The 27,686-nt window shown below is 34.1% G+C and overlaps 1 pseudogene; it reads right to left on the bottom strand.

Annotated features, from left to right (window-relative positions):
• The window catches only part of LOC143390282 (activating signal cointegrator 1 complex subunit 3-like), a 46,091-nt pseudogene that overhangs the window by 2,506 nt on the left and 15,899 nt on the right, over nt 1–27,686 (bottom strand).

Genomic DNA, 27,686 nt, shown 5'->3' with positions numbered 1-27,686 from the left:
ATCCTTTCTAGTTGCCCACTCAGATCCTTACCTCCTACTCTCAAAGTTTCTGCCTTCCTGTTTTGCTGAAATACTTAACCATCACTAATGACAACTACACTCAAAGACCCTTGACATAGTTCATGCTTCCTTGACCTCTTGCCTATTTGTTACCCATTAACCACAACAGACATGGATGCTTGCCCTGTTAGGCTCTTGGGTGTCTCCTCTTTCTACTGGTTCTCTGTTCTACTCTCAAAATATTCTTTTCAAAACCTTCTCTGGCCCCTCAGGACTCCTTACTAAGGAATACTCTGTATTAAATTATTTTCAGAATGTTTTTTCCTTGACTTTCTTAGTCATACCATTCCTACATGTACATCAGATTGATTTTCTAAAGAAAGTTTCTCCAGTGTCAAGCCCTGAGCACTGGTGAATTTTCCAAGAATTCCATGGCATGTGCATGAGGTTTGCAGTCTTTACTAACTCAAGGTTACTTCACAGACTTCGGTTTTTGTTTGCTGGACTCTTTGAAAATGCAGACCTCCCTTTCCTCTGAATGGAGCCTCCGCTGCCATGGATGAGATGGAAAGCCTTCCAATATGCTGGGCCCATCGACCTCGGATTGTTCTATTTTGACCCTCAGCAAGCAACAGATGCAGGAGCTGGAGGCACACTTCCTGAAGGACCCCTATCCATCCTACGGTACCATGGTGGCCCTGGCCTCCAGCCTCAGCCTAGAGGAGAAACTGGTGCAGAATTGGTTTACGGTGCAACAGACGATATAACCCAACTCTGAACGAGGCTGTCACCCATTTGCACAATGCCTCGGGAGGCCTCGCGCTCATCCTGGGCACACTCCACCTGGGCAGGCCCATCCTGGTCTAGCTTCTGTTGTCCATGCCCATCCTGCAAAGATGTCCACTACCTCAGCCCAAGAAGAACCAGAAGCTTCTCCATTCAGGCCCAGGAGAGTGCCTGGCCCCTCAGGGGAGAGGATGAGGAACTAGAAGCCACCTTGAATAGACTCTCCACTGCAGAGCCTGAGGAAGGTGACCTTGAAGACCCAGACAAATCATGTCCAGCATATTTCTGAATGGATGGGAGTTCTGCACCTGCCACCTTCCACAGGTCCCTCAGGTCCTCCCTCCGGTTACTATTCCATCTAATTGTGTCCCCACCTGTCATTTGAATCACCTGGAAGTGTCTGAGTCTCCAGTCCAGGAGTGGAATGGGTGTTCCTGGGTGCATTTCCTTCCCTTAATGCTGACCCCGCCCATAGCCAATTTTATCACTCTTTCCTAATTTACAGGGATCTTCGTCCGCAGCCCAGTGCAGCAGCAGCCTGCATCTCCAGGAATGAGGGACCTCTGCTTTCCCCAAAGATTTTCCCACAGTCCTCTGTTGACAGCCACACCCACATCAGATCCCATCCCCCACTTCCATCTTTTAGATACCATATCCAATATAATTTCATCATTTTGAAGTAGTTTGGAGCTTTGTCTTAATTTAGGTATTTTCCCTCTTATTTCCTTTTAGTCTTTGCTTTGTTACTTGTTTGAGGTTATTTTTCTGTTTGATTTTCCATAAATTTTCTACTTTTGCTTCAGTGAAAAAAAAAAAAAAAGAAAAAGAAAATGCAGACCAGCTAGACACTCTAGGTTGGGCTATTTCAGAGTCTTGCTAATACTGTTTTAACTGGAATCCTCTTTCATCCTGCCCTCCCAGTTCTAATCATCAGCATTAAATGATTAAACATGTAGATCACTTTGGGTTATATGGACATTTTAACAATATTAATTTTTCCAATCCATGAAGATAAAATGTATTTCCATTTATTTGTGTTCTTTTCAATTTAGTTCTCTCTCTTTTTTTTTCTTTGAGTTCCTTATATATTCTGATATTAAGATCTTGTTGGGTGAAGAATTTGCAAATATTTTCTCCCATTCTTTGGGTTTTTTCTTCATTCTTATTTATAATCTTTTGCTGAAAATGGTCTTTTTAGTTTTATAGTATCAGATCTTACATATGTAAGCCTTTAATCCATCTCAAGTTAATTTTTGAATGTGGTGTGAGAGAGGAATCTAATCTCATACATCTATGTGTGGACAACTAGATTTCTCAACAGCATTTACTGAAGAGGGTAATTGCCCAAAAGCATGATCTTGGTGTCTTTGCCAACAATTTGATTTTAAGTGCATGAATTTATTTCTGGGTTTGAAAAATCCTGTTTTATTAGTCTTTGTCTATATTTGTGCTAGCACCACAGATAGTTTGGGTCACTATAGTTTTATAATATATTTTGAAGTTGGATTGTGTGTCCAACTATACCTAAAAATATATTTTTTAAATTAAAAACAAAAGACCAGTACTAATGTAATGACAGAATCTGGAGTCTTTATCTTGGACCAACTTTTACAAAAACAAGGTTATTGTAATGTGTCTTTAAGACAATGACTTTATGGCATTAAACATATTAATAATGACATGTTCCTATTGAGATTTCACTCTGTATTCCAAGGGGAGATGCTTCAGTTATAGCATTTTAAAACATAGCCAGAGAGTAATATAGTTACATAGAAGTTAGGAATAAAATCTACAATTTTTTTGAACATGATTAAATCTAATTTTAAAGTAGATTTTGAAGGTTAAAAAAAAGAAATCTACCTTTGCTCCATGATTTTATCTTTATCATTATGATTTTTATAACTATTTCTATGATTAGTTTATGATTATTATTTTTTGGAAGCTGGAATTTAGTAAGTCATCTAGAAATGCTCATATTGAAGCTCTTAAATGCTAGAGGCCTATCAGTTCATGTTCGTATTGGCTGATATTTAGTATTAGAAATGAAATGAAGTGAGACCTGTACTGAAAGGACATTGTAACAATACACATGATTATTCTATGAAAACAGAGGGGCTTACTCATCCCAGAGGGTTACTCTAGATATTAAAAACCCTGAATCCACTAGGATAAAAAGAAAAAAATGGACAAATTCTTTCTTATTTCAATTACTATGGTACTAAAAACCAATCAGCTCACACTATGTGTACTAATATTCTTAGAGGGCTAAATAAATAATTTTGGTGTCAGAGGATACAGAAAAGAGCATAGTAATTTAAAATAAAACTACTGTACATTTTTTGGTCTGTATGAAATTGACAAAGCTCTATCATATGCATTATAATGAAGTAAGCAGCTAGATGTGGCAACTGAGTCTCAGAAAAGCTTAGCATCTTATTCAAATTCAATAGAGCTAAGAAGGAAAGCTTCAATTTCATCTGCATCTGGCCTGATGTGGTTCCTATACCAAAGTGCCTCTAGTGCGGTACTTTTCAAACTTTAATGTCCTTAACAATCATGTGTACATGGGGGGACTGGGCACGGTAGAGCATTACCTAGTATGTGTGAGGCCACTGGATTCAATCCTAGGTACAAGAAAAAAAAAAAAAAAGATCAAGTGGCGCACCCAAAAGAGCTTCAGTTTTGCGATTCACTCAGACCCTGAGATTCTGATTCAGTCATTCAGTAGTGGGGCCAAGAATCTATACTATAAAGGCATTCCAGGAAATTCTGCTAGACTGAGTGTGTAAACTACACTTTGAGAATAGTAATCCAGGCAATATATGATTATGTAAGGTGGATATTCTGGGGTTGAAAAATGGCACATGAGAACTGACTGACTACTGTCAAAGACTGACTCTTGCTGGTTAAGGCCAGTTGAGAAAGCAGGATTCATGAATGACTCGGACACATTAGTAATAGAAAAGATATGTGTGGTGGCATATGCTGGTTGTTGGTGCCAAATATTTGAGAATGGAGACCAAATACTATACCTTGTGGAACCCAAAGTGGACTCTCTGCAAGCTGACTTGGAGCACATACTCCTGATCAGCGTGCAATCTGATCCATTTGTTGTCATCTCGTTTGTCTGCAGTCAGAGTTGAGACAGAGAGTTCATTGTGTCCTTCAGCTAAGTCATTCCATGAGCCTTTAACACTTATGCCAACATCTATCATTGGCAAATGAGATAAAAAATTCCATGCCTAAAAAGAAAAAAGGAAAAACAACAAAAAACTGTCACATGGAGTAATCAACTAAGAAATAGTGTAATTTTAGAAAAAATCAAACTTTTAATTTTGAGATTAATTCTGAATTAAATGCAATTGAAAGAAATAATGGACATCTTTTGTGTCATTTACCCAGTATCATGCAATGGTGGCATTTTTCAATACCAGGATACTGACATTGACACAATCCACTGATTATTCAGGTTTCCCTAGTTTTTCTTGTACTTGTACATAGGTGAATATATGTAGAACAGTGTTTTTTAAAATCTTCTTTAAGTTTTTTTTTTATAAACCAAAAAGTTATTATCTAAACTTTTAACTTATAAATGCCTCTTCATATTGAGTGGTTATTGACTATACTAAAAAGCAAAAGAGGAACTAAAAGTTTTTAATGTATTTTTTTAAAAGAGAAGCATCTATTTTAACATTTATGTGACTTTTAAGGTAGAAAACATTACTTAGCGATATAAAGGAAATCTGAAAATAAATCTGTGATGCAATTGTTGATGTCAGTATAATCCACTGACACTTGTCATATAACACAGGGAATCCTGTAAGACTAGGGTTCCTTGTAGAAACAAATAGGTTTTTTTTGGCATTATCATGCTGAAATTACCAGTTAAAATCACACATATTAAAAGAGTAGAAATATTTTACCAACTTTATTCTTGCCTTTTAAATTAAAAGATATTTGTGAGTAATCAGTATTCCAATAGTACATGCTTAACAATGCTGAATGAACAAATGAAAGAGTGAATCTTATATCCACGGAAAGTATATAACACAATAAACTTTAGGACTAGGTAACTGTAACCTTTTTTTAACATTTACAATTATGTGGTAATGTAAGTATAGGTCAAGACAACTTCTTTTTTGACATTTATTTATTTTTTAATTGTAGTTGGACTCAATATCTTTATTTATTTTTATGGGGTGCTGAGGATCGAACCCAGGGCCTCACACAAGCTAGGCGAATGCTCTACCGCTGAGCCACAACCTCAGCCCAAGACAACTTCTTAATAGCTGTTTTATCAATTGTTATATTCTAAGGTCATTTTTAAAGTTACACAACGAGTTTAATTTTAGTTTTCCTTTTAGTTCTTTTATATATGGTATAGATTTCCTTATAAGCTTTAATTTTCTGTTTGCTAAGACTTTAGATCCAATGCAAAATTTCAATTCAACTCCAATCCTGTAACTTGTCTTGTGAATTTGAAATTATGCCTACAACTAGACTTCTGAAATTGAAATTGTCAAGCTATAAAATGAACTTCAAGTACAAATGATGGTCTATCTCCTACTCAAACCAAAAGTCACTGAGTTCAGAAGCTGCACTAATTAATATTCTAATATTGGCCGACACAGAAAAGTGGTCGAGGGAACACTTAAATATTTAATTTCTGCAAAACATTTAATTTTGTGAAACAAGGAAAGTAATATTTACCACACAAAGCAGGACTTCATGTTTTTGTACTCATACCATTAAATTAGTCACCAATATGATGTTTTCTGATATTAGCAACTCACTGAGATTTTTCTTTACAAAGCTTCCAAATGTCTAACTGGCTTATATTTACATATGACATCTTTTTGTAGGACTTATTATTATGTTTTAAATTATAATGTATACAGATATATTTATTTGGTATATAGGTATATTTATGTATATAAAACATGAGCTTTTTAAAAGAAACTGCTAAGATATTTCAATACCAGCCAAACAAATCTATCTGAGGATTAATCTTCATCTATTGAATCAGGCAAGAGCACTTACATGCATACAATTATTTAATTAGCAGTCAAATCCTCTGCCAGTCAGCAACCATTCCAGGCATACTGATGGGGTAGGAGATGCAAATCTCATAGTTGTACTGCTTTTTCTCATTACTACTGCAATTAGCACTTAAATTGATGCTTTAAACATACTAATTTCTGGAATAATTCAGGATTTGTATGTTACCTGGGATCGCCTCACTGCAAAGCCGACACCAGATTGCTCTGCAAAATTGATGCACTTTTGAGCCAAAATAACCATCATCATATCAGACAGAGCCAATTTGCATTTGGTTTTAAAGATAACAGAATGGAAATTTATGCAAATAAATTAAGTAAGTTTACCTGTGAATTCTCCCTGAACTAATTATAACAAGTCTTGTTCAAAAAAAAGTTTTACTTGGAAAGAAAAAGAGACATGCTTTAAAAGTTTCTTTAATATGTGTACATACAAATCAATATAATCATGTTATAAATCCTGAACATTCACTTTTGACACATTTAGGGTAAAACTGCTTAAGACTTAAAAGGCTAGAAAGCCAAGTATCTGGCATTGTTCATTTGGTTTTTGGCCTTCCAAAGATTGTTTAGATTTAACTTTCCTCATAAGTTACATAGTGAACAAATAATGGGTTTATTTGAAAGAATCTCTTTGAATCTAGGAACAATAATGTAATTAAAATAAGAGTGGAACATAAACAAGTAATTGAAGAAATTAGATGAAAATATACCCTAGCATAAAAAGGGCAAAACTCCCTAGAAGAGATGGAGTAGGCTCCTGGGTAATGCAATCTGGTGATGGAAAGGCTAAATGGAGCCTTCCAAAGCAAGCTTGAAAGCCTTATACTGAACAAGTTCTCATAATGCCAATAATGTTATTAATCACTATTACTATCATTTCGTCAATTATTATTCTATGTCAAGAACTATATAAAGCATTTTACATAATACTATTTTGCTTAACTTTCATAAGAATGTCATAAGATATATATAATGTTTCCATGGTTAGTAAATGGCAAAGACAGAATTTAAACACAGGTGGGACTGACTTCAAAACCCACGCCCTACATTAGAAAACTCTTGGTACAACTTCACAGAGTAAGGCGGCCTTACCTGCTTTGTTTTGGTGGCCTGTAGCTCCTTCTCGACCATGGAGCTGAATATATGGTCTTTCCCTACACAGGCATGAATCAGTTCAGGGAGGCACTCAATGGAAGTTTGGCACCTAGCACGTGAGCACTTTATAACTGGTTTCCATTTCCTTAGAACTTATATCAACACCAACATAATAACTCTTTCAAAGCACAAGTTAGATTTTCTGATAACATTGGTGTGTATGATATTAACAATTGTTAAAAATTAAGATATAACTCTTTATAGGCCATTATATTAACTTTTAAATATTGCCTAACATTCTTTATATCAACCTAAGGCAGTATCACTATCATTGTATGAAATCTGTAAACTGCAAATAATGTATCAGGTTCAGTAAATACATAAAAGAGTTCATATGCAGTGGATGTCTTTCTATAGGAAGCACCGATGTGAAACAATGTTTCCATGGAGATAAAAGTGCTGATGTGAAACCTTGACATGATTTTGGTGAATGTGTGCAAGTGTCAACTATAATTACTTGAATAAAATTTTAAATTTTAAGTTTGGGGAGCACAGAATTTAAAGTACACTTTGGAGATCTTTGAGATAATTTTAAGTTGTGCCAGATCACAGGAACACAAGCCACCTAAAAGTTATAGTAAGAAGAAAATATAGTCAAAATTACATTAATATTGAATTTTTAAGGGTGATAAGAAAATTGGAAAAAATCTCCTACACCCTCCAGCAGATTCCCTGATAGATGATGCTGTGTGAGGTTGTGCGTTTAATGTGCTTTCTATACTGCTGAAATCCAACTCACATAACCTTCAGAACCTTACCAGAAGAGTTTCTGACAAGTTGTAGATATATCTACCTTCTCTCCCTGCCACCTGTTGCTGCTATGGCTCACTCTGTGAATGTGTCTGTTAGTTTCCAGGGACATCCTATGGTAGGGACTCAAGCATACCTGTCACCCTGTCACCCAGAACACTTGATTCAAATTAGGGATTTTTCTTAGGGGACCCCAGGTGTTCCTGAGGTTCTTGTTGGCATCTGTACTTGGATGGTTTAAGTAACTGTGATCCTCATGCAGCTGACAAGAGGTAGAGGGTGAATGATGGCAAGCCAGACTATTTTGGTTATCTCCATTACTGTGAAATAACATTCTGTCTGCAAGGTATCTCAACTGCTGTGAAACATTGGTGTGAAAGGATATTTTCATTTAAACACTGTCAATCTAGCTTGTATACTGTACTGTTCTTTTCCTTGTTGAAACATTTGCAGCCATGTATGTGAGACCTAAGGGTTGAATTATTCGATACTATTATAAACTCAGTACAGATTATATCTTGAACTCCCACTACACCTGACTATCTAGTTTTGGACATTTCAGATCCATAATTTACTATTTTTTAAAAACATTTTCATTTAGATGTCATAGGACACATATCTTTATTTTATTTATTTATTTTTCTGTGGTTCTGAGGCTTGAACCCTGCGCCTTGCATGTGCTAGGCGAGCCCTACCACTAAGCCATAACCCCAGCTCCCCATGGTTTACTTTGGACAATGGATTTCAGATCCCTCAGTCTCTTCTACATAACAGAAGCTGCCTATATATCTTGGTTTTAGATCACAAAGCACCTTAATAATGTTTTCTTAAATAAAGCTGATAATGTAAAGGAATAAATGCAGTTAAAATAGAAACATATTTAATATTGCAAAGGGAGAACACACAATTTAGGTAGGAGAAGGTTAAAATGAATTGTGGTTCATCTTGGTACTGAGGGCAGGTCTCCTTCTGGGAAAGGGGCATTTTTAAGCCAAAGAATCAATATTGTAGGCACCACATGAAATTCCAGTGTCTTTATGTATTTTAATTAGGAAATTTTGGGGAATCTGGGGGTGTAGCTCAATGGTACAGCCTAGCATGCATGAAGCCCTTGGTCTGATTCCCAAAAATACCCACTCCTTCCCAAAAAAATCCATTAAAAAACTTTAAAAAATTACATTGCAAATTAAGACAATTACCGGAAAAGGTGAAGATGGTGCTGTTCTATGTTTGGTAGTGTAAAAAGAGAAGAATCTTTTAACCACCGGCCCTGGATCAACATCTGAACGAGGTTGCTGGTATTCAGGGCAGTCACCAGCCAACCTTGCTTTGCAGCCACATCCAGCATTGCCTGAATAGGCAAAGAGCACATGTTACAAGAACATCAAGACATTCACCCTCTCCCATTGGAAATCTTACATTAGCTTTAACAAAACAAACAAAAACAAAAAATCAATCATTTTATCACTAAATTACTATTCATCCAAATAAAAACAGAATAAACTACAGTTGGATGGGGAGAGCAAAATGAATTTCCTGTAACATCCTACAAAAAGTCAAACCCTAAGCTAATTTTAAGAGTAAAAACTCATTGTACTTTGAAAACAAATACTTAATAATTCACTATATCAAGAATACTAGTAGTTGTATTCCTTCTTTTTTAAAACAATTCTTTTTAGTTGTTGATAAACCTTTATTTTATTTATTTATTTATACACAGTGCTGAGAATTGAACCCAGTGCTTTATGCATGCTAGGTAAGTGCTCCACCACTAAGCTACAACCCCAGGCCCTTCACAGAGTCTTTTAAATTTGAAAACTATTTATGATGCTAAGGAGAGAGAAGGTTTTCTTGTGAAACACTCATTTTCCCCAAAGAGCAAGTTAAGAATAGAATCTTGTTCTCAATGAGAATAATACACCACATCCACAATGACAATAATACACAAAGGGGCAATTGCCAGTGGTACATGTGGAATGATGGAGAGCTATTCATATCAGTCTATACATTTAATCCAATGTTTTATGAACAAACAAAACGCTGCATTTGCTTAAAGCAAAACTAAACAGTGAAATCTTATTAGTTTAAACAGTGAAATCTTAGAAGTTTACACAGGCAAAGCCATTTCAATTAAATTAGATTCTGGAGAATGCTGTCTTAAAGACACATAAGTTAATATTATGATCTTAGGCAGTTATTTCGTACAGTTTTAAGACTCCATTCTTATTTTTGGATGTACCTAGCAAAGCATTACAATGATACTTTAATGGTAAATATCTCACTGACAGCAAAATATTTAAAAAATATTGAACAAAAATCTATTAATTTTGAAATAATTTTAAGCTATTCTAGTAAAATCAATTTCCTGTACTTCTAAGAATTTTGATAGAGACACATTCTTCTTCTAAGTTGCAAATTTCCAATTCTGTGTTTTCTAATTTACAAAAAGTAAACTATTTTAATAAATTTGTTTAAACTAACCTATGATCTCTTTATATACATTACAGGGAAATAGAATAAAGTTTTTGCATACCCTAATTAGTGTTAAAGGATGGTCAAAATGATTTTTAGTACCTGCTAACCTGCTAGTTATACATCATAAAGCCTGAATGTTGGTGTAATAAATATATGTGTCTTTATGTGCATGTATGACTGTGTGTACACATATGAATGTACATATTTATGAATCCAGAGAAGATAAATTTATATTTTTTTTTACAAAGAAGAAAAATGCACTTTTTCTGTGAAGTATAGGAAACAAGCAGCTTATGATGAATATATGCTACATACAGAAAAAAGTAGTTCACTAGTTGTAACTCTTGAGACTTGCTAAGGGAAAAGGAAAAGGAAAAATGAATAATTATACCTAATTCAATATCATAACTTGTAATGCGGAGTAAGTATGGCAATTTTACGTGTGATTTTACATTACAATTTGACTGGAAATAAATTCCAGACTAAAAATTCACATACTAGGAGAGCTGAATGAATGAACCATATGTTTTTAACTTTGAAGTTTTGACGATAAAGTTGAAAGATTGCATAAAATTTATGAGACTTCCCTAGAATTTTTCATTTTATGATCCAGATGTGAAAATTTAGAAAAAAAAGTAAAATAAGTGCTTATCATGTGAAGTAAATGAAAGGCCATATCACGAATTGAAAAACTATTATCTTTTATTAGTTTACAGAAAAGGCAGGTGGGTAGATCAAGAATCCAGGATGATAAAAGGTTTTGAGGTTTGTGTGGTGAACCAAATGCTATTCCCCTTTTCTCTCTGCTCACCCCGCCCTGGTGCTCCTGTTGTCTGCTCCCCACTACTTGATACTGACGCTCCTTGTCTCTGCTGGAACGTTATATAAATTTCCTTTATTATCAATCTCATAATTTTCCTTTAATTTGTAGTTTATATTTTTTCAAATTGAATTTTTAAAGGGGTAAAACTGGTCATGTCATTCCCCTGCTTAAATTTCTTCAATGCCATCATTTGGTCAGGAGAACAAAACTAACATGTCTCTCTGCATTACAGATGGTCAACACCCCACTATCTATTTGGTCCTTGATTTATCTGGTCCTTACTTTTCTCTCTGGCCATCCCCTTGCATAGAGCACTAGAAAATTACTGGTATTTTTTTCACATTTACCCTTGCTTTTATTTATTTATTTTGTAAAACAAATATCATTCCTTTTGTTCACCTGAGAAATTCCTATTCATTCTCTGGGTCTAGCTTAAACACTACTGATATTATGAAACATCACTGATTCTTTTTTTTTTTTTTAGAGAGAGAGAGAATTTTTAATATTTATTTATTTATTTTTAGTTTTCGGCGGACACAACATTTTTGTTTGTATGTGGTGCTGAGGATCAAACCCGGGCTGCATGCATGCCAGGCGAGCGCACTACCGCTTGAGCCACATCCCCAACCCTTCACTGATTCTTTCAGATGGATTTAGTTCTTTCTCTATGCCTTTGCTGCTTTTGAGGAATGCCATCATTATTATAGCATGACTTTTTGTTTACACATTTGTCCTTTGAACTATAGGTTCTTTGACAGCAAGAATCTGGAATTATTTTCTATAACTCCAGCCCTAGCAAAGAACACTAAAAAAATACCTGTTCTACTAAAGAACACTGGAAAGCCCATGGTACATGCTTATAATCCCAGTGGCTCAGGAGGTTGGGGCAGGAGGATTTTAAGTTCAATGCCAGCCTCAGTAATGTAATTAAGGTCCTAAGCATCTTGGCAAGACCCTGTCTTAAAAAATAAAAAGGGCTGGGGATATGGCTCAGTGGTTAAGCACCCCTGGGTTCAATCCTCAGTAACAAACTAACAAAAGAATATAGGTTAAAAAATCATAAGAATTATAAGAAATTCTGCCTAATTTACTGTATAAAACAGAAGATAAAACACAAGTTTTGATGTCACACACACACAGATTTGTATCCTAATTCTGTCCCATTTATAACTCAGGAAGATCACTTTACCCTACTGAACCTAAGCTTCTCACTAATAGAAGGGTATCATATTTCACCTCCACATGCTTTCTGTTCCAAGAAGCAAGATACTTGCAGCCCTGCCTGGCCTAAGTGGACAGAATGTCACATTCTTTAGCAAACTATCTGTTAACTGCCGAAGAACAGATCCTGAAACTTTGGGAGATAAAAAAAAAATGAGGTTCCTTCTAACCATAAAATCTGTAATCCAATTGGAACGGGTCAGCAGGGGTGAAGGTGATCTGGAGTTGCCATGACAATGGAAACTTGAAAAATTCAAGAGGTGAACCTGGCCGGGAAGCCTGGCTCTTGCCCCTGGCAAGACCCCTTGCTATGACACTCGTAGGCCCGATTCACTCCTTACATGTTAAACTGCCTGGTCCAGTTTGTTACGTCATGCCTAAAAGCAACAAAACTAAAGATGGTCCTGACTTCTGAACAGGAAGACCTTAAATATCCAGCTTTATAAAGGTTGATGCCTTATATGATACAGACAGGCATCAGAGGGGGAAATGAAGAAGAAACATTGGTTTACATTACATTACTTTACAGTTTTGGTCTTTGTAAGAGTGTTACTTAATTACTGGTCCTTGTAAGAGTGTAGTTTAAGTGCTAGTTTTTTTTTTCTTTTAATATACCTCTTAGAAATGTAAGCTTACAGTTTTTGAGAAACTGCTGCCTGTGGTGAAGGTCACTTGTGATGTCGCTTGGAGGTATTTCACTGCATTCATTCTGCATCTGTGTACTACTTATTGAAGAATTCCTGTGCATGATCCTTGGTCACACAGTTCAGTAATTCAAACTCACCAATGTTGTAATGGTTAAAAGAAATAATATCAAATTTCCTACAAAAGTTCCACGTAACCTCAGTTTGGGGTCCAGAATTTCAGAGCATTAGCTCATCTGGGTATGCCGGAATCATAAACCTGAGTTCTCCAACAACAATCCCCCCCCCCAAAAAAAAGGTATCATATTTCCTTTTAGGTGTTCTATGAGGGTAAAATGAAATGTTCTACTTACTATATTAGTACCTAATATGCTATGCTACAGAGTGGAAACTAATGGACAAATGCCTATTTTAAAGTTCCTCTATGATAAGATGAAGACATCCTAAATCAACCCATTCTTTCTAACAGGAATTTTCTTTGATCTTTTTGTTGTTGATTTCTACACTGGGCAGTAGTAGAAGGGCAAAGGAGATGCATGGGATGGAAAGTACAGGTCCATCAAAAGAGGTGTGCAGTTACAGAAAAGCCTGGAGAGAAGGTCAAAATCCGATCCTGCAACTTAGGTCAAACTGGAAGGTGTGGGCCTTCTCAATTCAGTGGGCAAATTCATTTTACTCTTCAGAAGTATGTTAACTAATAGGGGGTAAAAATGGAGGTGGTCTAGGTAAACAAGCTGGGGGATCCTGGTAGTATGTACCTTTATATGACTGAGCCTAGAAGGACTGTTTCTATCTCCTTATGTTTATAGTAGTCTGTCTGGCAGATAAGGTCTAATATGCTCCTCTCCAGAGTCTGGCTTTGGCTACAGTGGAGAATATGGCTTAGTTTCCATGTTACCTTGAAGTCCTTTACAGAGATGCAAGGCTTAACAATAAAAGGCTTCTTCAGTACATTGAGAAAGAACCCTAGACATTTTTTAGCAACTTTACATTAATATTAGGTAGATACTGAATCCCCTTTCACCTCTTATCCACTTTCTCCTTGGCACACTATCTATCAGACAAAGAATAATTCTGAGTACAGGGGGAAAATACATGGGGGCTCACTGCATAAGACCTTCTACCACATTGGCACCAATTTCAATTGATTGCTGATTCAAAACAATTTCTCATATCCAGTCATGGCAGAGTGGAAATGTAATTTCTAGTATACTATGCATTTATAAAATTACAATGTAACCAAAGAAAACCCTTATCCTTATTACTAGAAACAGTGGGGCTATTGTCATTTGCTGATGAGGGGTGGGTTGAAAAGGAGGCGATGAGTTTGATCTTGAACACATTTTAACTGGGGTGCTACTATGAAGCCAGGTAAGAAGTTCAGGTGAAAATGAGCTGTGGAGAAAGTACAGACTGGAGCTCTGGACTCTGAAATCCTGTCAAAGAGGTATATGAGCCACCCTGTCTGTGGCAGAAGTAGAGAGAGTAGAATTGAGGTTACCAGGAGATCTGGAAAGACAGAAAAGAATAATGGAGGAGGATATCTAAGGATTCTCAAGGCCAAGAACAGACATTTGTTAAGTGTCTACTATTTGCCAAAAATTCTGTAAAATGTTTTATGTAAGATACTGAATTTAAGCCTATTTCACAGATGGAAAAATTGTGGCTAAAAGAGGTAAAGAAACATGTCTAAGCCTGCATAATTCTGGTAAGTGGGATTCAAATTCAATCCAAATGATTTACTTTAACAACATTGTGGGTAATATGGAAGGTGTGTAGAATTTAAATGGGGTTATAAACTAGAATTACAGATTTTATGAGAAATGGGTATAGCTGTAACAATGAAACTTTGAGAAGTTTTCCTGACAACACACTGTATTTAAAATAAATATAGTCAGTCATCCCTTGGTATATATGAGGGATTGGTTGTAGGACCCTGGCAGATACCAAAATTCATAGATGGTCAATCTCTTACTTAAAGTGGAGAATTTGTATGTATCTTCCTGTATGCTTTAAATTCACTCTAGATTACTTACAATACCAAATAAAATGTAAACATTATGCAATTAGATGTTATACTGAATTGTTTAGGAAATATGATGAAAAAAATATGCTGTACATATTCAATACAGATACAATTTCTTCCCTTTACATTTTTAATGTACCACTGATTGAATCTGCAGATATGGAATTGAAGAAAATGGAAAGCCAACTTTTTAAATTTTGGATAAAGTGTAAACAATAGTACGATTCATGAATATCTGACACTGATTTGAAGGTGGTGTGTGGTACACTTCAAAGAGACTCAGAATGACAGTTTCGAGTTCCGTGCCTCTAATTTTACTATAAAACCTTGGGCAAATCCCTTAACTCCTGGTATTTATTTTCCTCATCTGAAAAATATAATTTGATTACATACTTTTTAAGGTTTGTCTTCTGTCCAAGCTTTACTCTTTCAGTGATTAAATACCAATACACTCATACTATGTAATTATTTGTTTTTATGAAGTTTGCTTTTTATCATTTTAGGTGGGCTGTAAAATTTGTAAGGTTGGGGGTAGATTATACTAAATACAAAATAAGCTGTATAGAGGAAAAAAACCCTCCTGAGTTCAGAAGATGAGGGTTTCTGAGGTCCAGAAACTGATGATACTGATGCCAGAGGCTTTCAGTAATCTCTGTAAATTGGAGGTGATATCTTATGCTGTGAGAAAGAAAAATGTTGGGAATAATTATTGGTAGGATGAAAGATGTGGAAAACAACAAAACAAAATTAGAGCTGCTGTGAGTTTCAATGACTCTGTAGTAGCAAAAATTAGCAGTGTCCTGTGGTTGTTTACAGCAATAATGAATAATTTGGGTGTGAAAGCAGAGAATTCAGGTGTTACCCAAGGAGATAAGATCTTTTAGGGAATCCTGGCATTATTGTTAAAATGGCTAACTCTGGGACTGATGTTATTTAGGTGGCAAGTGAGGTTATAATGGGACTGAGGAATAAACTGAGGGATCAGGAAAGAGAGAAGAGATCCCAGGTCATAGTATCAGAAATGTTTAGTCAAGTTGATTGACAAAAATGCTGTAGCTAAAGAGGTGACTTGGAAGATGATATCACAAAGGTTGGGGTTGAAGTGGTTTGGATATAACAGCAATAAGAGTAAAGGAGTTTGGGATGTATATCATTATGATATACATAAGATTATTTGTTTAAGCTACTGTGATGGAACCTAAGATGGAGAGCTGAAGGCTATTAACTGGTGCTTAAGGAAGGTGGGGAAAGAGATCTAGAGATTGGGAGACACTTGAAAACAAATCTTATGTACAATGAAAATTAAAAACAACATAGATGGAAGAAGCAGGAATCTGAGAAGGAAGTGGTTGGAGAGACCCAGGGAGATCTACTCTTACTGTTGGGAGTAAAAGAATCAGCCAACTCAAGAGTTTTAGAGAGAAAGGTGAAATGAAGATGGTGTGTGTATCTGCCTCTATTTCAGCAAGAGAACAAGAGAAGGGAGGAGAGAAAGAAGGATAAGGTGAAAGAAGGAGGCAAAAATATAAAAAAAGGACAGTATACTCTTGCTAGAACTCCTCCCCCGTATGGGAAGTGCATGAGCTTCTGAAGTACTTGGTTATATACAAGAGTAAAGCAAAACAAAACAGCAATGGCAAAAAATAAACCAGAAGAAAAAGCTTAAAACAGTGAGAACTTAGAAAATGAACAATCTCTAGAAGGAAATATGTTTTGGGTGTGAGACTCCTAAAGTCAAGGTGTGCTTTTTGACTTGGATACATTTCATGTCCTCAACATTTATTTTGAATCCATTTCAAGAATTCCCTAAGTTCATCAATCTTGGTCTTAGCATTTAAATTCAACCACAGTTTTATAGTGCGAGAACTATTTTTGCATATCAGATTTATTCAAATCTACTGATATTTTTCTTCTTATCTTCTGAGATTGCCAATTATACTTTAAACAGCTAATGCTTTAAGTTTGACAATATCTTTATATTTTATAGCAAGTATTATAAATCTCATGCAATTATTGTGAAAAGATTCAAATGGTGAATTATATAAAGTCCAGTCTGTGTAGACAGCATATATATATATATATAATATAATGAAAATATTTGTACAGTAATATATAGTATAAAACACTTTCACTAATGGCTACCATTTAATCCTTAACAATACCAACTATGAGGCAGGCATCAGTATTACCTGCTTTCCACAGACAGGGAAACTGAAACTCACTATGTCATCCCTCTGGTTAAAAAAAAAATGGGATGGAGTTAAGGATTGCTCTCAGATCTATGCTCATTGCCCAATAACCCATTACTTCTGCTGACTTGCACCCTGTCTTGTTTCAAAAGGATTTGAGATGGCTTACATCTGACTCTCTTTTGTTTACATAGCTGAAATTATAAACTGCAGATAAAATTATGTGTTTATTATTATCTCTGCGAGTGAATTTAAAACTTATGTTAACATAAGTTTTAAACACATAAAATTTAAAAATTAATTTTAATCTACCATTGGTTATAACTACATCTGAATATTTGATCTTTAGGCATTTACCTTTTGGCCACACCTGAATTCTGAAGTTAAATAATTCAAGGGTAGAATCGGAAAATTGAGTACTGTGATCAAATTAAGTCAGCTTCTGTGTAAGATAACTAAATCACAGACCTAGGCTATTAAAAGAAAAAAAATGACATCATTAGAAGAAAAATGATACCATAAAAAGGTATATTAATAGATCTGGCTCTAAGATTTATTATTAAAAATTTCTCCTAAAATCTAAAGTTCAATTTGAGAAATCTGTCAGTTTAACCCTCAGTGTTGTCAAGATTCTGGCTGTAGGATGCATGAGTGGAGCTGGACAGTAATGTTCCAGGATTTTTCTACATAGTGGGCACATTCTATAGACTTGTACCCTCTTTTCCTCTTCTCTTGATCCTCCCTCCTCCTCCAGGGACCCCTGCCCCCTGTATCTCTTGGAGTCATCTTGCTGTCACCAGTGATTGTACAGGCATTGCAACAGCACAGGAAAATCATATCATGATGAATGTCAAAATGGCTGGTGATGTTGCTAATTCTATTCAGGTTAAATGATATGAAGATAATATACTGTTATCAGATTTAAAATAAAGATTTAGTTGGTCCAGAATGAGAAGAAAATTGCATTGATTTATAAAAATCAAGTGGTTATTAATGGAAAAACAAAAAAGTATGAGAAACTGTCACAGCCAAGATAAGAGGAGTCTGAGACATGAAGAGTACAGTTAAGTAATGTGATATTCTAAATAAAATTCTTGAGTACAGAAAAGATATGAAATAAAAATTAGAGGGTTATGAATGAATATGCACTTTTGTTGATAGCAAAAATAGATTATTAATGTATATAAGCTACTAACACTAGAGGAAAAGCAGGTTCAAGGTACACAGGAACTCTATATTTTTGCCACTTTCCTGGAAATCTAAAACTATTCTCAAATTAAAAGTTCATTACAAAACAATAACATAACCATGGAAGTTTATCCTAGGCAGCTTGTTAAAACATTAGTTGTCAGACATCTGCTAGCAAATGCATTATTTACCTCAAGAGCTCCCCAAAGTTTTACAGTGTTGGGAAGACCTAAAAAAAGCTTTCTTGACAGAAAGGCACACTCCTTTAAAGGTTCAGGTCAGTTGCAAGTAATGATACAATATTTTGTCAATAATTAAAATGCTGTAAGTACATTTATAAGAATCTTTTCCAATAGCAACAGTTGTTCATAGTAACTTTCTCCTGAACTTGTACCCCCAGAAGGTTAGCATTCAGGAAACTCAGCTGCTGTCTAACAAACTTAATTAATAAAAAAGTCATTTCCGAGCTGAAACTATGAGTAACAGCACTTCAAGTGTGCTAGCAAGCCTACAAGTTAATCAAAATGCTAATACAGTACAAATTAAAGTTGTGATTAACATTTCACAATAGCTGCTTAAGTGAATTGATCACACAAATTGGTTAAGCATTACTCATTTCCTACAGCCCCAAGCGGGAAAAGGGTTTTTATGTGGGGATGCAGAGAGGAGCTTCAGGGAGAATGATCCTTCATAATAGCATCATATCCTCAATACCATCATTGAATTGTCATACAAAAGCTTACAGGTAAAGTCACCCATGAGAAAATAGCCTCCCAAATTATATTATAGTCCTTGAAGGGAGATTGCTTGTAAATCCACAAGAGTAATTAAAGGTGTTTAACACTGCAAAATACACACATTTGTGTTAGTTTCGGACATGCTAAATACACCAGCTCAGTGCTGCTTCCCTAGTGGGGAACGGTGCTTTCTTTTAAGGGGTGTTCTGGTCATTATCTTTTGGAGTTAAACTGTACCTTTGACTATCCAAGATGGCTTTTCTCCACCACTGTGTGAACCTTTGCAAGAGTAAATCATTCAAGAGTAATCTCATTTCTTAAAACTATTTGCTTTTAAATACCCATTAATAAAACGTCGTCAGGTTTTTATGGCAAGATCTTAGCTTCTGGAAATCTGGCCAGGAAAGCATCCAGATTAGAGTTTACTTTGCTCTTTATGAATTTGATAACACTACATAAATATTTATAACAGAGGCTACATTTATTGGTAGACAATTCAGATTTGGTAGAAAATCTTAAAATAAGTGGGAATCTATATACATAGAATAAATCTACCCTTTCCAAATTTTTCTTATGAAAAAACTAGAAAGGAAAAACTGAAATATTTATTTCATTCTGAAACTGATATCTACTATATGCCAAGCACTGTGCCAAAGTCATCTTAATAGTGATGCTACAGGTATTGAAAATTTCCAGCACATCTTAGGTGACACAAAACCTCCAAATATATGTTCAAACTATTGATATTCTTTGAAACATGTCATGATAGACATGTTATTGACTGATAACCTACCTGTCTTTTTAGCAGAATGATCTGAAGAAGCTTTCTAAAGCCTGTTGTGCTACACTAACCTTTGTTTTCATTTGGCTTAATTATAAACATTTAAAAATTTCAAAGAATTTTACTAAGAGTAGTACTGAAGATTACCTGTCATTTGCTGTATCAAAACATTTCTTGCAAGTATTGGATTAAGGATTTGACTAAGGACTTCTTTTGTTAAGTCCTTTTTTTTTGATACTACCTTAGGACTATTTTCACTGATAACTGCATTTGACTCTGCAATTCTAAAACTGACATTCTTCAATACACTGCCAATCCACTGGGCCTATGCTTAGTGCACACATAGGCAAATATTCCTAAAAGGTTACCTGAGCCCTGCTCCATAGCAGTTCCACTTCCTGCCATCATCAGATATTTCTGTGCTTCTTAATCTACTATACATGGGAAGCATTTGTCAATGAGACATAGACCTTTCTTATAGTATCCTCAATTAAAAGGCCTTTTTTGAGTTTACCGTTGTTGTTGTTGTTGTTGTTGTTTTGGTGCTGCTGGGGACCAAACCCAGGGATGGGAAACTGTTTCTGTGTCCTTTACTTTCCTCTTCTCCGACTCTGATATGTGTACATACATGTGCACACACATATATCTTATGCATCTCTATAATTATAGAGAGTACAGAAAAATATAATATTGGCTATGTGAAATGTAATATATTTTTAATTAATTAGATGTTGTTATACAAATAAGAATGTCAAAGTACTATTTTGAAATTTAGATTAAAAAAAAACCCTGCCAATAAACTTTAAAAGATCTATTTTGCAAATTTCAGAAGGCTCTCTATAAAATAAAGAGAATAAAAAATTTTTAATGTTAAGTCACTATGACACCGTAAGGATATAGAAAACCTACTAACCATGAGAATCCTAAGATTTATTTACTTGAGTTCCCAACTTATTGTTTTACTTTATGACAATTAATAATGCTTCATGCTTGCAAGATATTGTTTTAACTCAGACATCCGGGGTTAAGTGATCTTCCTAAGGTTTCATAGTAAAATGACAGCAGAGGAAAATTATAGAGGTGGTGTACGAAGTCCCATCCATAAAGGACAGGATCAGGTTGCTGTCCCATGAATGCAGTATATAATTTTTAATCGCTAGGAGGGCTGAATCTTGGAAAACTGCTGAGCCAATACTTTCTAAGACTAAGAGTACCCATGTATCTAAATGAGAACAAAGGCACAAAATTAGAACTGTCAATCAGTCTTTACAGAAAATTTTAATCTGAGACAATTTGAGAAGCAAAATAAAAATGACAGCAAGGCAGTTTAACCAATAGGATAAAACAAACATCTATGATTCTATAGTTATGTAACTGAATAAAGTAATAAATGTGAAAGAAAATTTTGCAACTTTATAGTGCAACTTCAGGAATGACAGAAATAGAAAATCCCAATAGTGGGATTAATGCAGATCTTAAAAAATTCCAGTCATATATTTTAGCTGTTCCAATTTTATAAAATACATTATTCACTAAAATAGCACTTGTTTAAAAAAATGTCTCAAACTAGAGTATTAACTTTTCCTTTTGATTTTGTTTAATATATGACAGCAGAATGCATTACAATGCTCCACCATGTTGGCTTAGGAAAGGACTTCCTCAATAAGATTCCTAAAGCACAAGAAATAAAATAAATAATCAATTAAAAAAATCAATAAAAAGTTTCTTCACAGCAAAGGAAACAATCAAGAATGTGAACAGAGAGCCTACAATATGGAAGAAAATCTTTGCCACCAGCATCTTAGACAGAGATTGATCTCCAGGATATATACAGAAATCAACAAACTTAACCAAATAAATAAGTAAATAACAACAACAACAACAAAAACAAATAACCCAAATGACAAATGAGTTAAGGAACTAAACAGGCACTACTCAGAAGAAAAAATATGAATGGTCAAAAAATATATGAAAAAATGTTCAACATCTCTAGCAATTAGAGAAACACAAATCAAAGTTACACTGAAATTCCATCTCACCCCAGTCAGAATGGCAGGGGTTCATTTATACATTGTTGGTGGAAGTGCAAATTGGTGAAAATACTCAGAAAGCAGTCTGGAGATTCCTTAGAACACTTGGACTGGTTGTACATTCTGTGTCGAAGGAACTGCTGAGCTAGAGTCAACACTATAAATACAGAGATTAAATAAATTATGGTATAAATGTGTATTAAGAATCGTAATGCAAAAAATTATGATTGTATTGCACTGTTATTCCACTCCTTTCTTTATATCCAAAGGACTTAAAATCAGCATACTACAGTGACACAGCTACTTCAATGTTTATAGCAGCTCAATTCAAAATAGCTATGATACCAACCTAGGTGCCCTTGAAGAGATGAATGGATGAAAAAATTGTGGCATATATACAAAATGGAATATTACTTAGTCATAAAGAAGAATGAAATTATGGCATTTGCTTGTAAGTAAATGGAACTAAAGAATATCATGCTAAATTAAATAAGTCAGTCACAAAAATCCAAAGGCAGAATGCTCTTTCTGATACGTGGATGATAAGTCACAACAAACAGGAGGGATTCGAAATTCACTGGACTAGACAAAGGGAAATGAAGCAAAGGGAGGGGGTGACTGCAATAGGAAAGACAGTAGAATGAATATGGAATATCATTCCTATCCTCATATATAAATAAATGACCAGTGTAACACTACATCATGTACAACCACAGTAACAGTATCCTAATTGTAACAAGTTACAACTTATTCAATGTATGGATAATATTTCAAAGTATACTCTACTGTCATGTAAAAAAATAATAATGAAAAAAAAAGAAAAAAACCCTTTCTTTTTCATAATGTTATAGCTGAAATCAAAGAATTCTAGAATTTCAGAAATGATGGGGACTTTAGAAATGATTTAATACAATTTTTAAGAAAAAGTTCCAGAGAAGTTGTGACATTCCTGCGTCACACAATAAATTAGTAGTAAGGGTAGAACAAAAACCTGATTTTCTTTCTTTAACAAACTGTGGAAAAATTTGGAAGCCCCTGATTGATTTCATGTAATGAAATCATTATGTTTTCTTTGGAGTTTTATTTAGTTAAATTAAGTTCGCCCTGTTCCTACATTTATTCAAGGAGTACTGACAACAACAGAAAAAATTCCTCAACAATGAGAACCAGAATAAATGTGTGCAATCACAGTTCATCTATTTCATCAAGGAATAAAGCTCCAGTGAAGTTGTGAAACTTGCCATCATAAAGTATGAAAAAGTGTCTACTTATTCTGGATCACAGTCTACTTTTCCAGCTTCCACTTTCCAGTAATGTAGACTTTATTGCAATCTGAGACACATTACGCTGTTTTATAAGCATATAAAATAAAATTAAATGTTTAACTGGAAAAAAGTAAGAGACTAACTACCCAGAACAATCTTCAGATTCAATATAATCCCTAACAAATGCCAATAGCATTTTTCTTAGAGATTGAAAAAATCTAAATTATTAAAGAACCATGAAGAACCAAAAAACCAAAGAAATCTTGAGAAAAAATAAATTTAGAGGCATTCTACTTCTTGACTACAAATTATAGTACAAAGCTTCAATAATTAAGATAGTATGGTGCTGGCACCAATATATACACATAGACTAACAGAACAGAAAAGAGTCTAGAAATAAACAAACATCCTGTCACTAATCTAACAAGAATACCAAGAAGGAAAAGGATAGGTTTCAATAAATGATGTTGAGAAAACTGAACATCTACGTTTAACAGAACGAAACTGGAACCTTTCTAGATGCAAAAATCATCTAGAAATTTATTAAAAACTTAGATGTATGATCTGAAACCATAAAACTTCTAGAGGAAAACAGGGAAAAAGATCTTGACACTGGTCTTAGCAATGAGTTTTTGAATATGTTCCCAAGAACACAGGAAAAAAAAAGTGAAAATAAACAAATAGGGGTGCACCAAAGCTACAAACCTTCTGCACAGAAAAGGAAGCCATCAATGAATTTTAAAAATAACATATGTAATAGGAGAAAATACTTACAGATGTTAGTAAGGTGTTAATATCTAAAACCTATAAGGAACTTATATAGCCCAAGAACAAAAAGGCTAAAAATTCTATTATAGAAAAAACAGGTGGAGGGACAAATGAGGCCAATAGATATCATTCTGTTGAAATACAGAATGGCTAACAGACATGAAAAGGTGCTTACTTTCACCAATCATTGGGGAAATGCAGATCAAAATCCCAGTGAGGGCTGGGGTTGTGGCTCAGTGGTAGAGCACACGTCAAGCATGTGAGAGGCCCTGGGTTTGATCCTCAGCACCACATAAAAATAAATAAATAAAATATTGTATCCAACAACAGCTAAAAAATAAATATTTTTTTTAAAAATCACAATGAGTCAACACCTCACATCTGTTAGAATGAATAATATTAAAACAATGAAGGTATTGGCAAGGATGTGGAGAAAAGGAAACTGCTACACACTGCTGGTAGAAATGTAGTTGGGGAAGCCATTACGGAAAATACACATGAACAGCCTTAAAAAATTACACATGGAAAACATCATCATCATCATAGGAATTCTACTTTGAATACATATCCAAAAGAAATGAGATCAATGTCTCAAAGACATGTACACTTCTATGTTTATTACATCATTGATTAGAAAAGCCAAGATAAAGAAACAGTCTAAGTGACCCAAGAGGGATGAAAAAAGAAACTGAAACACAATGGGAGATCTTTCAGCTTTACAAAAGAAGAAAATCTTGCCATTTGCAATACTACACTTTGTGTTAAGAGAAATAAGCTGAAAACAACAAAACACTGAATAATTTCACTAACAGGTGCAATAATAAAAAGTCAACTTCATAGAAGCAGATTAAAATAATAGTTAAGAGGGGTGAAAGTGGGGGATATGAGGAGATATTGCTTAAAGGATACAAAGTTTCATTTATGTAGAACTAGTTCTAGACATCTAAGGTACAGAAGGGTGTCTGTATTTAATAATATCGTATTAATAGATTTGAAATTTGCTGACTAGATATTAAATGTTCCCACTGCAAAAATATGTGATTATCTGAAGTGATGGATATCTAGCTATCTTCATTCTATCAATTATTTTATAATGTGTGTGTGTATATATATATATATATATATATATATATATATATATATATATATATATATATATATATTTAAGTATCACATTGAACACCTCAAATATAAATCATTTCTATTAAAAATAAAATAGTATTGGGAAAAATTTACTAAATATGTTTTTAAAAAATTAAAAATCAATACTTATCTGATTCTGGTGTTATTTGACATTAATTGATAATATCAATATTTGGAGGAATGTACCATAAATTATGTCTATTTTTCCTGTGTATAATCGAAGTGTTTTAAAGTATTAGCATTTCATTCATATCCAAAGAATTATTATGAATCATTATATACCTAACAAGTACAGCTAAGAATTAATTACCTCATAAAAGAAGTAACCATGAATTATAGATATGAGGATGTGTGAGCACTATATACAGGAGAAATTCACCTAGAAGACTCCAAAGTTGATATCAATTTTTTTTTTGCAACAAATTACTCTAATACTTATCTGGCCCCCTGGAAAATTCACTGAGAGTATAACAAAGCTATTCACCAGGGTATGCCAGAATATTTGGACCTGGCTAGTTTAGAGACATTAACTATCTTTTCAAATTGAATATAATAAGCACACAATACATTCAACATACCTTTGAGGAGGGATACTTATTGAAGACTCTGAAAATAGCTAATTCAGCTGCAACAGTCTTTCCTGATCTAGTGTGTGCTCCAACTAGGACACTACAGTCTGTGTGATACAGTGTATGAAATATTTGTGTCTGCACAGGGTTAAAGTGGCTGAAGTTGTACAGGGCTTCATATGCTTTACATCCTAAAGCCATAATTGGCAAAGGCTGAAGATCCAGTAATTCTGAAAAGATCCAACAGTTACTTCTATACAATAACTGAAAAAAACATGCACAATACTGAATACTGTATTATAAAGAATAACATTTCCTAATTATCTCTAGAGAAGAACATATTTAATATAAGTTCTTATACACCAGTGACACATCTTATTCAGTCACTACATTTAACATAACTGATAACAGAACACTTTTATTGAAGAATCCCCTATAAACCAACTATATATTTCTCTTCCAAAAAGGGAAATAACTTGAATAAAAGTATATGACAATATGTATGTTATGGTACAAAAATAAATCTGCCATAATTTGTAAAACAATGAAAACCTCAGACTCAGCAACTTAGTGATATCTTATCTCTCAAAATAATAATAATAATAAAAAGACTGGGGATGTGCTTCAGTGGTTAAGTGCACTTTGGGTTCAATCCTGGGTACCTTGTCCCTAAAGGAAAAAAAAAACAAAATAAAAAGATGACTTTAAGAAGTTATCTTTGCCCCACCCATTGCTCTACTCTATTACAAGGATAGCTGAGAGCTAACTTCATACTCTCTATGTCTGATTATGATTGTTTAAATTTTCCATAGCTCTGGAAATTCAGGAAGGAGGAAGACATTGCATGATAAGGCATGCGATGTTAATCAAACATATTTTTTTTTAATAAAAGACTAAAAATTAAACATTGTACAATGTCAAATGCAGTTATTGACAATGTTAAATTAAGATGATCTATTACAGTGATTTTACCTAAATGGTATGTTTATACAATATCAGCTAATTATATAAATAGGTTGATATGTATTTGGTTGCTTAAGAAAGAAATTATTAAATTGGCATTAACATATAATGCTAATATATGTGAAATTAAGTACTTTAATGAAAGAAAGAAACCTAGCAATGATATTGGAAGCATATATTTCAAGTTAAAACATCATCACTTCCACATATTTTGAACTTATGAGATTCTAGATATCACATAAACACATTTGATGAAATAAGACCAGAAAGACCCTCTGCAATAAGTAGATTACTAGATTATACAGTCTCAATATCATTCTATTTTGATAAAATTTTTTGGTTTTGCTACGCCAAGATATCAAAGAGAAATTGAGATGTAGTATAAAGAATCTCTCAATGAATAATATGAATAAGGTGTACATTTGACAAAATGAAAGATTATAAAGTCATATTTAGGTCTCCTTTCACTTCTGAAAGGACTGTCAAATAGCATGCTATTTAAAGTAGTCAGAATAACATTTTTATTCTGAAAAGTCAAACAGTGTGTCTGAAATATACATGGGAAAGAAAATTTGACTCCTAATTTATGTTTGTAAAGTAAATTAAGGACCTCTGAAAATCAATACTCATCAATTATGAATTCTCAAAAAATGAAATTAGTATACTAGTTTCGAGATGTTTTTGAAATAGATTTCAGGGGTACTTGAAAGTATCACTGCAAAGATTTATTCATGAAATTTTGCTTTTTTAATAAATCAAAACAGAAAGGCATTTGTTCATTTAATGAAAACCTACAGTTTATACATTACAACAATAAAAATGTTGCTGAATGCTCTTACTATATATCCCTTTTAATAATTTGTTATATATATACAAACATTCCAAAATCTAAAAAAAATGTGAAATTTGAAACACTTCAGGTTTTAAACATTTTGGATAAAAGATAACCTGTACTAGAAATAAGTTTATGTGAATTGGAATAAATGTAAGAAAAAAGAGATATCGCAAAACTTTCACAGAGAATACAGATTAAATGATAAATGACAATTACAATGAAAAAGGAAGGCTATATGGAGAAATAATGATTATATGTACAGATGAAAGTCCAGTAAC

This window comes from Callospermophilus lateralis, unplaced genomic scaffold (genome assembly GCF_048772815.1).
Source record: "Callospermophilus lateralis isolate mCalLat2 unplaced genomic scaffold, mCalLat2.hap1 Scaffold_52, whole genome shotgun sequence".
Classification (NCBI taxonomy): Eukaryota; Metazoa; Chordata; class Mammalia; order Rodentia; family Sciuridae; genus Callospermophilus; species Callospermophilus lateralis.
Note: the sequence above shows the minus strand (reverse complement) of the source record. Positions and strands in the feature narration are given on the sequence as shown.